Below are 14,428 nucleotides of genomic sequence, written 5' to 3'. Positions count from 1 at the left end.
GATAATACTGGTAAGCATACCTCGACTATGTAATGGTGTCTAGCTTATTTAAAATAGTGGGGGAACTCTATAATTCGTTTATAAGCTTGTTTTCACAATAGTCAGCGCGTGAGCCAAAAGATTGCGTTAGCTCGCGCTCTAGCTCCCTGTCAAACGTCTCGTTATTGCCAAATCCGCAGGAAGTGTGACTCCAGTTTACTGTAGAGAAAGTACGTCTTTAACTCTTAGCCTTGTTTCAGCAAACCTCAGTAACAACAATTTTTATCGAAGAGAAAACGCTTAAGTAGTAGTTTTCAGTGATTTATTCGGTGCTTGTTTCTGCGACAACGGTTATGAAAACCACAAGTTTTAAAGGACGTTCAAACGTCACAGATTTATTATGTACTTTTATCTGTACTAACTTTGTGTACTTTTTCGTCGGTTTGGTTGACGAGCTTGATGGTGTTTTACAGTGAAGTCCACCCGAGTTGTAGTAGTGGTAGTCTCGTGCGAACAACGGTGTTTAACTGTCAACGGTTTGTCTGCTTGCTGTTTATTCAGAAGCACTTTTGTATGTTATCTGAAAAGCGTTACATCTAAAAGTCATATATAATTCATGTGTGTTTTGTCAAGGATGTAGGATATAGACCGCTGATAATGGAACTAACGTCACAGTTGACTTGAATGACCAATAATATCATCGTACAGTAAAGCACTTAACGTTGCCTTAGGTTACTTTAAACTAAACGAGTCTGCTAAATGGAAGATTGTTTTACTTTGCATGGTTTCATTTCTGTTTTTGGACATTTAAAATGTCCAAAATGATAGCGTTCCATTCATCCACTAAATGTAAGTCTATACAATTGCATTTCTCAGGTTAAAGCTTCTTTGAAAGTGTTAAGCTGGGGAAGAGAGGTTCCAGTTTGTTATTGTCAACCTCAGGCCACAACAGCTGTTCCTTTACTGACACTCAGGAGAGCTGGGAAACTTAAATCCCACTCATTGGATCCTGTACAGGGATGGATGGAGCGCCAGTTATGAGGACACCCCCATAGTTTGAAGTGTATCTCTGAATTGTTGAGATACTTCTCTTACATTTTCTTCAGTGCTTCAGTTTTTTGTGCTTCTCTGGACAGCCAGATGGTTTCTAGATTTTATTATTGTTTTCCCAGATCAATTGTGAAATGCTGCCTGCTGCCAGATGGATGGCGACAGCTGCGGTGCTCTGCATGCTGGTTGAGCCTCTGGGTATGGCTTTGCATGATAGGATTCAGGATAGTTTGATTAGGCTCCCATCCTGGCAGAGTTTTCGTTGTGGTTAGAAAAGCACAAAAGCACCTGGAGATTGATAATGACAGTTTTTGTGGACAAGTTCTTCCTCTTTCAGTAATATTACCCATGCAAAACTGCATGAAATTCCTTTTTTTTTATATAGACTGTTGGCTCAAGCATTTTTGCCCTTAGATTGATCAGTCTGCATCTGAACCAAACAGAACAATATTTCAGGCCTAAATTAGTGCTCATTCCAATGCCTTTGTTTTCAAGCCCATCCTTGCTGAGTAGCTAATTGATTGGTCTTTTGATTTAGTCATTTTTGTCATCTAATTGATTTAGTCATTTTTGTTTTTCAGGCTTTGATAGGCATCTCATGCGATGACGAGCATGATGGCAGAGCATGCGAAAGATCGCGAAAAGGGAGTGCAAATGGTTGTAGTGAATGTGGAGCATTTTGGCAGTTTGTAAATGCATTCTGTGTCGTCCAAAAGGCCTCCGCTGCCTCATCCAGCTGGCAACAAGGCATGTGTAAAATCACTTGTTAATCCACAGAGGTTGTTTGTCTGTTCAGTATAATACATGTGTTACAGCATAACAGGACACACTTTCAGTTGTTTTAGCTGTCCAGGGTTTTCTACGTTTAATTGGATTAGTCTACTCATGATTTGTCAAGCTTTCAAAGCTGATTACATGATTATAACAGTACATTGTTATCACTATATCATATTGGTTATTGGAAGAGATTTTGTAATTGAATGTATTAGACCAGTGGTTTTCAACCTGTGAGCCGCGGCCCCCTATTGTAGGTGGGCCGCCAATTACTAATAAAATAAATAATAATATATTTCATATATATAATTAAATAACAAAAAATAAATATTAAACTGTAACTATGCTTCCACTATTGGAGCTTGCTGATTGGTTTAAGAATAAACCGCCAATTTATCTTAGATATTTTTGCTGCATATGCTACAGAACAACAAATTCAAACATGCATAAATGCTGTCAATATGTTCCCTGACTGCTTGCTCCGCTGACTGTCTACCCGCTGCCGAGCTCTGCCTGGATCTGGTTTTCCCGTTTTGCTGAGCGGTGCCAGTCCGAGTTATTTTCTGTTCATTGCCAGTTCATTCTAGGGCTGTGCGATTAATAGAAATCGTCATAAAATAATGATTTGAGCCTGCGCGATTTCTAAATCGCTTTATAGCAAGATTTTCCGCGGCTCTGACCTCCCGCATTATGCTATCTGATCCAATCAGAATGCAGCGCCTACTGCGAGAACAGAACAGACTGGGCATATGCCTAACTCCAGGTTCACACACTGTCTGCGATGCGCCTTTTTTCCGAGCCCATGTTAACGGATCAGAGCATTCACACTGCACAAGGTAAAAGGCTTTAAATAAAAACGTGCGAAAATTAATATCTAGCACATGAGCATAGAGAGAGTTGTGAGTGCACAGGACACAGTTTAAGTGTGATGAGAAACGTTTTAAGTGCGCACACTCTCTCCGGGTGAGAGCAGCGTGTATCTGAGCAATCTCGTCTGGTTTTGTGACAGAGCAAAAGGAAATCTGCGTGCGAGCGGAGAGATTCGCTCTCGTGCATTATTTTAATGTGCTTTCGCGTTACAATAATGCACTCTCTCTGCTGCTTCTGCACCGCACACATAACTGTATATTTATATTTTATTTATTTTTTGCCATGAGTCTATAAATGTTGTTACACCTTTAGTGATTATTTTGACTTATGTCTGTTCTAGAGACGTTACAACTTTTTGATAAAGCTCTAATTGGTTTTCTTTTGGAAATATGTTTCAAATTCATCCTGAATGCATTTATGACTGTAAAGCATATATGTGTGCGTAAAAATTGTGATTAAAATCGAAATATCAAAATCGATCAAAGAAATCGCGATGTTTTTTTTTTCCCATATCGCACAGCCCTAGTTCATTCAATAAATACAGTTAACAATCTAGCTTCTGAGTACGAAGTTATTAACCGTACAATAGCGGGGTCAGTTATTATTATTTATTTTTTTTGCAGTGGGCTGCGCAAACATATATGTTTGGATGTGTGGGCCGCGAGTTGAAAAAGGTTGGGAACCACTGTATTAGACATTTAGTTTTCCTTGCTCAGGCCATCCTTAAAAATATTTTGGTTTGCACTAACAGTAAATTGTTTTTTTTTTTAAAGGGTCGGTAGGTAGGTCTATTTTTTTTCAATGTTAAAAAAAAAAAGTACATTTTGGTGATGGTGATTAGGTGGGTATGTATTTAAACAAATTAGCATATTGTGACGTCACTGACTGGGTCTTCAACCCGTGCCTTCGGGCACATCATTGCAAACCTCATTTTGATGCAGGCTATATAGACCACAAACAAATTTTAATCTTTGTCAAAAACGTGTTTATTGTATGAATTTCAGGTGAGATGAAACAAAATGAGGTACTGATTTACTTGCATCCACCACTAGGTGTCATTGCAACCTACAAATGAGAGACCGTTTACTTTGCTTTCTTGGGTTGTCACTTTTGTGAATAAAATCCAGTTTGATTTAAATTACATTAAAATGAAAGCGACTTAGAGTGAATTCAGGCTATCAATTTTTACCTATCATGTGTTCCCGGGGAATCGAACCCCCAACCAACGGCAGAATTCACATTTCTGTTGTAAAAAGAGAAACATTGTGCAGAAGAATTATTTGCTGTTATGCGTGTGTGTCTGAAGCTGCAGTTGCTGTGTGACGCGTGTTCAAAAAAAAAAAAAAAACTGGACACGCTCCCAAAAAAAAAAACCTGGACGCTAGGGCTGGATGATTAATCAAAAAGTAATCAAAACCGAAATTAAGGAACCTCTAACCGAGTTAATTTTCTCAGTTATTTCGGTTTTTTAATCCTGTCAATACTTCCCCCTTAAAAACATACTATCGCGTGGGTAGCCACATGACTCTGCTCTCCAGTCAGTGGCACAAAAGCAAAACACGGAGGTGAACGCTTGTTCAACACATAGTGATAAGCCTTGCGTCTTCACTAAACTTTGTCAGTTTTATTTGTTTTATGGTTTGGACATTCAAGCGATTAGACGATTGGAAGTGTATTATTATTTCGAGCTACCATGTTCGTGCAGCTGCATTGTAACTCAACCGTCTGGCTGAGGCCAGTCTAAAAATACACTCAGGACAGTTGACAGAACGCTGCTGCGTGTCCTCATGAAAGCGTATCCTTTTCACGTGTTATTAAGCCTTGCCACTTGCCAATTTAACCATTCAAAAAACTATAAAGCATTCAAACACAAGATGCGGGAAAGCTGAACTGAGTAGTTGGTTACTCGCGCGCTGTGCTCGGTGCAATTCTCGTTTGCGGAATTGCTAATGCAACCTTTTCACACCACAGACTGAACACAATTAATCATTGCTTGTAGGGCTTGGCGATATATTGAATATTAGCGATAATATCGGAATAATTTTGACGACGATGTACAATTTGAATATATCGAGAATATAGAATATTTCAAATTCAAGCATACTTTCCCAAAAGAACGCGCCGAATGTCCAAAAAAGGAACCTGTAACTGCTGACTGCTCTACGCCCCTCTACTACGAGAGCTGTAATGATAGCGGTTGCCAGATAACAAGAGTTTAAATCTCCGAATCAGAGCTCCACTGTTACAAGGATACATTTTCTGCCCGGTGTTTGCTTATTTTAAGCAATCTGGCAACCATGCGCACGTGCTCACTCCTCATTGCGGAAGAGCCGCTGACGATAATCTGAAAACACTAACAAGCTGGAATTGAGCGATCTAATGAAAGCGTCGTTCAGCCGGTCTGTGTTCTGTCGTGAGATCTCAACTGTATTGTTTGCGTTTGTGATCTTAAAATAAATGCACTTACTCGACCGCTAATGTTTGAATAGAGAAACATAGGCTATGGCCATTTGGAATTACTATTGGGGAATTTCACTGATATGTTTACCAGTTTCCATAATATAGACAGAGAAAATGCAAAAGTCTTTGGTATTCATTTATATATATTTATATATAAGAAATAGCTATGTGCTTCAGCAACTAGCTCCCCATCTAAGAGGGTTTTTAGTGTCAGTAGGAACATAGTTTCATGCCACAGAGCTTCTCTTAAAACCACAGACAGTTGACAGACTTGTGTTCTTAGCTTAAAAACTTGTTAAAAAAATTAAAATAAAATACTTATCCCAGTTGCATAGTTTAAATTGTGAATTGCATGCACTAAAAAGTTGACAGAATGCACTTTCTGTAACTGTTACTTAATTTGCACTGCTTCAGTTACATATAGGCCTACATGTATTCATTTAATAAAAAGCAGTAAGTGATCTCTTGGTCTAGATTTTTTAACTGCTTAAATTAGCTGTTTAATCTAAATGTTTTTTTTTATTTTTTTTTAATGGGCAAAAGAAAATCATGTTTTATTTTTTATTATTTAAATGCAAACATATCGAGATATATATCGAATATCGTAAAAAATTTGACAATATCGAGATATCATTTTTTTTTGTATATCGCCCAGCCCTAATTGCTTGGTAATTGGCCAACAAAGTATTAACTGTTGTCTGAATTTTGTTTGATAGAAACATATGTAATGGATTACAATCAAAGTTATCTGAAATTATCAAGATGAATTTGTTCTGACAGTTTAACTCTGAGTTCTTGTAATATTTTATTACCATTTTCTAAACTATAGCAAATAAACTGATAATGTAAGAAATGTTGAAGGCGTCTGAATAAATTTTGGTTTGACTGTATGTTTAATTTTTACAGTGCTATTTTACATTTAATTATTCGGTTTCTGTACCTGGACACTTACAAACTTGAAAAAGCTTAAACACTGTGTAAATAGCACAAACAAATAAACAGAAGGAACATACACTTTAAACACTTTCAAACAGGGCCAACTGGTACAACCTGCACCGGGGCCCTGCTAACCCCAACTATGGCCCTGCTTACAGTACAAACCTTGTCAGTGAACTATGAGGGCAAACAAACTAAACGGAAACAAAATAATCGTTCATTAATCGTAATTGAGGTAAAATGTTCAATTAATCGAGGTTTTGATTTTAGGCCATAATCGTCCAGCCCTACTGGACGCGCTCCAAGAGAAGGTCATTAAAATCCTATTTACTTTTTCGAAACTTGTTTTGGTTGGTCCAATCGATTCGTGCAATAGATTTTCGAACATAAAGTGACATTCGACACGGTCAAGGTTTTAGACTAGACGGGAGAAGGGATGGGAAAAGATCTGGGCACAGTTTTTCCAGAACTTCGTGCCAAGTTAAAGCGGTGTCGAGCCGGTCGGGTTACGGCAAACAAGAATATTTTTAAGGATGGCCTCATTTCCTATGTTTTTACATTTAGATTACATTTGCTGCTCTCTAAAAAAATGTCACTTAAATCTTAAAAGCACTTATAATAGAGTTTGGTATCTTCTGACTAATTGTTTTTGTACAGGTGGATCTGCAGTTCAATTACTGGATTTGTTGGGTTGAAACAGACGGACTCAGACTAATAAATGAATATGCTTAGTAACTGAGCTTTAATAAATATTTCTGTGTATTAATCAGCAAATTGCAGCTGGGAGATTTAACTAATACAAAAAAATCCAATTCCTTGATTTGATTTGCACTAGTTCGGTATTCATGATGCATTAATATTGACGAGAAGTAGATAAATTGCTTGCCTGGGTGACGTCTTTGATGTTCTGAAATATCCTATATTGTGCAACACCAGTGTGATGTTTTCTGTTGTTCACTTACGACAGACTTCCTGCTAGTTTTACACTTTTACTTTCTCCTTGTGTCTGAGAGTCAACGATGCTGAGGTTGATCACGAGGGAAGTAGCTTATTTGAAATGCAATGATTGCAGAAACCACTGGTAATATTTTTACACAATATATTAAGTAGGATGTTTGTGAAAGTTTGTATTCCTACTGTTGTGCCTGAGAACAGAAGCATGGTTTTACTAGCTGCAGGCGATCGTGTAGGTGATAACTCTGTGTCGAGCTGCGTACTGTGAGTTGGAGTGGTACCAGACCTGACTCCTCAGCTGGCAGTTGAACTTGACTGTATCCTTGGCCGCCTGAGTTGTCTGGCTCTTCTCAGTGATGCTACTTTTTCATTCAATTGAACAGCTGCTTGGACTTTAGATTGATGGTGTTTTTGTCCATGGTAACAGTCAGTGAAAGCACTGTGAATAAAATGTATTATAGCCTAGATATTTTTTTTCTCCTTCTCTCTTTCTGTCTTTAATTTGGACTCACTTGTTTAAAATGTATGAAACTTGGTCTTTGATACACTGTTTATTTTTTGCTATCTATTTATCTGGACAGGAATTTAGCCAAATAACAAATGCTTTTTTTTTTCTGATAGTCAGTCAGGAATACAAAAATATATACAAAGCTAATAGCAGGATTGAATTTTTTTTTTTTTTTTTTTTTTTTTTTTGCAACAAATGCTGGTGCACTAGGGTAAATAACAATATTTATTATTATTATTATTAGTATTTTTTTGTTAAGCTAGTGCTTTTTCAACATACCATAGAGCTCAAAAAGTTTATGTATGTGTCCAAACTTACAGCCTTTCCTTGTAAGTTGGGCTGCACAATTTGGGAGAAAAATAAAATCGCTTTTTTTTTTCCTGATAAAAAGTGTGATTTAAATGCGATTTAGGGCTGCAGAATTTGGCCTAGAAATTTGTGATTATGTCAATATAACCATAAAATAACAACAATAATGATGATTATGATATTTTTTTAAGCCATCAAGCTTTTATTTTGGTTGACAACAGCTGGTTTATAAGTGCTTTATAATAAGTACTTCTCATTAATTATTCTTAAAATAAACATTATAAAAAACCCAAACTAAGAGTAGATGCAGAGATGAATTTATGTGGCTTTTACTGCGAACTGAGCTGCTCTGAGACACTGAAGACACTGGATCATGAGCTGCTCGTGTGTAAAAGAACATACTTTCACACTTTAATCTTAACCGATCTCCGATCCTGACTCGCCATCTCCTCGTTAGACGGGCCTTTAAAGAGAAAAGCATCTTTACGGATTATAATTATAATGAAAGAGTTTTTGTTTTTGATTTTGTTTTATTTCGTTAAATAGACATTTTTAAAGCTTTCTAAAGATAGGCTATATTTATCATGTCTGTGAGGAATGCTTTCACTGAGTTTCGGTTCATTTTTGTAGTCCTGTTAAAGGCGAGATGGCAGAAAGAGCATCATGTATGTTTTCCTTATTTTATAAAATAAAGATTCAAGATCAAGAAGGCCAAACTACAGGAGTTGGCCATCCGAGGGGCATGTGACTGCAATGGAGGATAGTCCATAAGACTTTGAGCCCTGAGATGTTCCATTTGAAGCCCTTAAAACACTTTATTTAAATTTTTCTTCATTTATCTTGAGATGTTTTAAGTTTAAATTTCAGCCCAGTGAAGCACTTTAAGCACCCTTTTTCAGTAAGTTACCTTTCTTGTAGAATTGTGCTTCAAATAACGAACTTTGTTGACCAGATTGTTAGTTAATCGTTTAGGCTACAAGTCAATATTGCCTATATGGACAGCGATTTATATATATATATATATATATATAATATATATATATATATATATATATATATATATATATGTAAAACTTGTAAAACTGCTGTGTTAATTGTGATGCGGTCAAAAATGTGGGTGCACCTAACTTTTGTGCTGGTGCACCTAAGAAAAAAGTTAGGCGCACCAGTGCAACCAGTGCAAGCCGTTTGTCCAGAGCCCTACTACAGTCAGTACAGGCTTAAATTATGTTTGATGGGCAGTGAAGACCCTGTCTTCCCCATGTACTCTGCAACATGGATCTTTGTATCTTGGATGCTGAGATCACAGAACAGAAGTGCTATTCAGACCAAAAGCAGGCTGTAAGAAGAATTGTATGCTTCCGAGTCCTACACAGTTCTCTGACGAGCTGCGGAGAATGTCTCGGAATACCAAACCCCCATCAGTTTACGCACTGAGGCTGTTGTGTTTTCTACGCTCTTTTCCTGTGAATGATAATCCAAAATGTTTTTCCTACTTAAGTGAAGAGAAGCCATTATCTGAATGATCTAAATGTCTTGAGATGCTATAAAGTTTAAACATTCATACTGTTAGGACCCAAGGTTTATATATGTTGTTTGAATGGGATGTGGTGTTTTGTAGTGCTGGGCGGTTGGACCAAAAATGTATATACCCTTTTTATTCAAAATTATACCGGTTTTCCGGTTTATGACGTTTTTTTTAATGCATAATCAGGTGTGCAATGCATTTTCTGCTGGTTGATATTCCAAGACGTGCTTGCGGCTAAGGTGCTGGAGCTAATTGCTCGTGTTTTAGCCGGACAGCACTTGCATAAAATGGATATTATATATGCATAATCTGCCTGCAGTGATATGCAGTCCGCAGCACGGACTCATTGTGCTTTCACACAGGACGTGTTTGCAGTCCACTACTGATCCGGGTCGGTTTAGTCCACAAACACAACATTTGTTCATTGTTTTGATTTCATATCATGTAAAAAAAAAAAAATATATATATATATATATATATATATTTTTTTTTTTTTTTTTTCAGCATCGTAAGTCTTTTATCACAGAACGATCTTTCATATAGACATTAGTTTAAACTCAATAAATATAAACAACGCATTATTCATGCATTTGTTTGTATAATAAGCTGCTCAAGCAAGCGGCAAAACATTTAAACAATAATTAGCCTACTTGTTAAAATATTTAAAATTAAAACACCACAGACAGAAACAGTCTCGTGCATTTTGCATTTAAATCTTTATCACAAGCAATCCCACGGGTCTTAATGAACTTTGTTTTTTTGCTTCCATAAAAGTTAACATATTGTTTTCCTTGTTTATCTAAAAGTGCTCTTTTTGTTTTAAACCTAGCCAAAAACCCATGTGACTGCGTTTCCATGTCAATCCATGTTCATTTTTCCCGCGAACAATGCGCTTTCACTTTAATTCAGCGCCTGCAGCACAGCAAAAATTGACTCAGTGCATTAACAATCGCTGCACTGCTGCAGAGCACCGCTCCTTGAACACCCTGACTGCAACCTCGTGCAGCTGAAATGCGTTAATACGCACAGCAGACGGACTGTGTGAAACAGGCGTTATAACGTAACACCAGAGCACTACTGTAGGTGCGTTCCATTCGACAGGGTCCCTACGCAGTGTTCACTGCCCCCTACTCCCTGAGCACGGTATATCAGTTGAAGTGGACTTCACTAACAATAAACACTCATTTAAAACGCCATGCAAACGTCATCAAAGAAAGTCAACGATGGGGTCGCGCAGATTATGATATAACATAAATATATAGGACTACATCCATATTTTAATTTTTATTTACAATCACATTTAAAATGTACACTATACAATAAAAAAGAGAAAAAACATTGAGTACTATATAATGAAAAACGTACGTTTATTATACACTTTAATTGACTATTGCTGCTATTACTTGACTATTAACAGAATTGAAGCCCTGCTGTAACTGTCATGCAAATACGAAAATAAACTTTTATTTGGTTAACTGTGTATATATGTGTCTTTAATAAATGGTCATATAATTGCATAGCGGTCTAGTGCGCCTTCTTCCCGTGCACAGCCGTATAGTAAATAGGGCTGTGACGGTTGCCATGACAACCGTGTCACTGCGGTGGTCGGTTGCTACCGCGGGCTACCGCGGGACGTCACTTGTGCACGTGACGTCACAAACTTTATAGCAAGCATAATACAAAGTTTTGTATATAAGTGTAATAACTGTAATAGTTGCAAATTCTAAGTCTATGGTAATTAACAAATTACCTCAAACACAGTGTTTCCTTTAGATTGGAAGATTTGAGCGCAGGAAAATACAGTTTATGCATTCAGCAAATTAGTTTAGTGTTGGGCGATGGATCTTGTTGGGAAAGCAAATACCACATCACCGATCTGGAGTCATCTGCATTCATGTCACCCATCAGCGTTTGCACAAGTTCTCGTGATCGCAAACGCTGGCTGGTCAGGTTTGGTGAGGCTTTCTCCAAACTGGCCAAATACAAACGAGACAGCGATAAATAAAAGATGGTAACAAGAAATATGCCAACGGATTCCTATTTCAAAGAGAGCGCGTGCAGATGAGGAGTTAGCTACTGAGCTTGCTTGGTGGCGGAAAAGTAAACCGGACGCAACACAACCGCATTGCGACAGGTTTAGTCTGTCTAGTGTTTATACAGGACATTTGAACTCCGTGTCAGTACCTCACAGACCGGACGGGGGATTTATCATGTCGTGTTGTGCTGCATCCAGTTTAGCATCACTGATTATAATGAGTATTTTGTCACACTGCGTCGCTCGTGTCCGTTAGACAGGGTGTATTTAACTTTCTTATTTAGGCTACTTTCTTGTAGCCTAAATAAGCATTAATTCTTTGATATTTATTTTAGTGTTTTGCAGGCGGCGTTCACTGACAGAAGTGCTCAAATAAACACGAACTGACGAGTTAAATAGGATGTGTTAGATGAGTGATTTCTAGACGTGCATACATATAAATATATCCTGTATATAATATATATAAAATATATTACATGCATGCACAGTTTAAGTCAGCTTTAATCACCCTTTTTTGGTAATTCCATGAATTAACTGACCACGACACTGCTTGCATATTAGTTTATTTCGCAGTGAATGGCCATCCCTGCCCCTACGTTAAACTGGAAAAAAATGATCGCCTTCGTTAACGAGCAAATTTTGACACTAATGTTATATATATATTTATTTTTTATTATTTAGGTTTTTTTTTCAAACACCGTGCCACCGGCGGTTGTTGGTCCATGACTACCGCGGTGTTAAAAATCTGCCACCGTCACAGCCCTAATAGTAAACACTGAGGTAAATACAGTAAAATAAAGAAAAATGGCAGAGCCTCATCTGCTTCTAGTCGATTTTACATTATCATACCTTTTTACAATCCGTAATGAATATGAACGATGACAGCGAAGACGGCCGTTCTGACTGGTGATGACGTGCTGCGCGCAATGACAGTTGGGGTATAATCGCTCTCCACTTCCTGTGAAGTGATGTATCGATGTTCCCTTATTCCCTATGCCGTGTGCAGTGCCCTTCGAACTGAACATGTTCGCTCCCTCCGGATTGGAATCTCACTTAAGATGGCGGAATACCCTGTGAAGTCCACTTCGCAGTACACTTACGGTCGAATGGAACGCACCTTGAGTTTACCCTCACCACGTCTTGCAACATTGCAACATTGTAAAAGGTCCGTCTGAAACAGTGTCCCGCGGCGCAGCATAACGTTCGTTCCGAACGCTGAGTTATTAAATACACCGGTATGGCGGTATATTCAAAATTAACATCGTAATGAAAATATACACCGGTTTTCGGTATGAACCGGTTTACCGCCCAGCACTAGTGTTTTGTGTTGCTCCACCCTTCATGACCCTATTGAGCACAGGTAATGCTGTACGGTTTGACCAAAAATCTGCATTTTTTTATCATGATTCTGGTGGATTCATGATTTAGCACTCTTTTAACCCTAACTGAGACAGAGAGCAGTGGTTGGCGGTTGCGCTGCGGGTTCCCGGTTTGTGTCCGTTCTCGGACTGTTCTGTGTATTTTAACTGTAGAAAAGGTTGTTCCAACTCGAAACTACGATACAGAAAACTACATCAGTATATCATCATAAACGCAGCGTTTTTGTCTTACATGAACATAAACAGATGAGAAAGAAAACACACATGTGCAGTATTTTTGCTTAAAGAGACAACAGCCTAATAAACGCGCTGCCTGTCATTAATGTTAATCAAAGAACAAAAGAAAATAATTCACTGATCTTGACTGAATATATTTAATAACTTTACTTGATTAATCTTTATTTTATTTATAAAAAGAAAACTCTGCAGTGTTTTTAAAGTTTTAATTACAGTTTCAGTACCTGAAATTTAGTTTAGTTGTATTTATTTATGATATTGCTAATTGATTTGTTTGTTCCTTTCTTATTACTGACCTATCTTATTACTTGTCTTTAACACTTTAATATTTGAAATTTATATAAATCTAGTTGTTTTTGCTATGGTATTTTTTTAATCACAGGCAAAATTCCTCTTGCAGTGTTTTGTAGGCTGCTGATTTTTGCTCATGTTATTCAGCTGCAACAGAATGCTTTGTAAAAATGTTTGACATCTAAATGTTTGATTAAATTTTTTTTATATTGGATTTTTTATCTTATTGGAATCGAAACTATGAATCGATAAAATTCAAATGATACCCAACCATAGTAAGAAATGTTACAAACATAGATAAAATAACTGCTGATAGTCAATCATATTTACAATACAAACCTTGTCAGTGAACTATGAGGGCAAAAAAAACTAAACCGAAAACAAAATAATCGTTCAATAATCGTAATCGAGGCAAAATGTTCAATTAATCGAGGTTTTGATTTTAGGCCATAATCGTCCAGCCCTACTCTCACAGTCAAACAGTTTTGTCCTGGAGGTAAGCAGCTGGTCAGACTCTAATTAAAAAAAAATGGGTTCAGCTCCTCCTCAGACTACTTGATATTTAGTCATTTGGAGTAAATCTGAGCACTTTTATTTGTGACAAAATATGGCAAGAACCGAGCTAGCTAATTTAAAAGATCTTTAGAAAATGAGTGGTTTCCTTATATATCTCTTGTGGTGTATATACTGCTTTTGAAAGGATAAACCAGTGTTATTTCAATATTAGCTATTTATAAGTTTCATTTATGTATTTTTAGTTTAAATTTTTAAATTTAGTTTTAGTAATTTTAGTACTTCAAATTGATTTTTAGTTCACTGCCAAGACAACATTTCTAATTTTCATTTACATTTTTCAAGTTTAGGTTTTTCATCTAATATATATTCATCTATTATTATCAAAAAAGAATCTTAATGTTTTATTTTATTATTCTTTGTTTCAAATAATCAAAACATTTTTAATAGATTTAGTTAACAATTACAGTTTAATAAACATTATTTGTGTATTGTTGTCTGGTGTTGAGGGAGTCATCACTATTTTTGACTCATTTTACCTGAATGTTTTAGATGTGTACATCTGATGAATGAGATTATATTACCATATAAAAGACCTCAAAGCT

This window comes from Carassius carassius, chromosome 18 (genome assembly GCF_963082965.1).
Source record: "Carassius carassius chromosome 18, fCarCar2.1, whole genome shotgun sequence".
NCBI classification, from domain to species: domain Eukaryota; kingdom Metazoa; phylum Chordata; class Actinopteri; order Cypriniformes; family Cyprinidae; genus Carassius; species Carassius carassius.
This window is presented reverse-complemented; position numbering follows the sequence as displayed.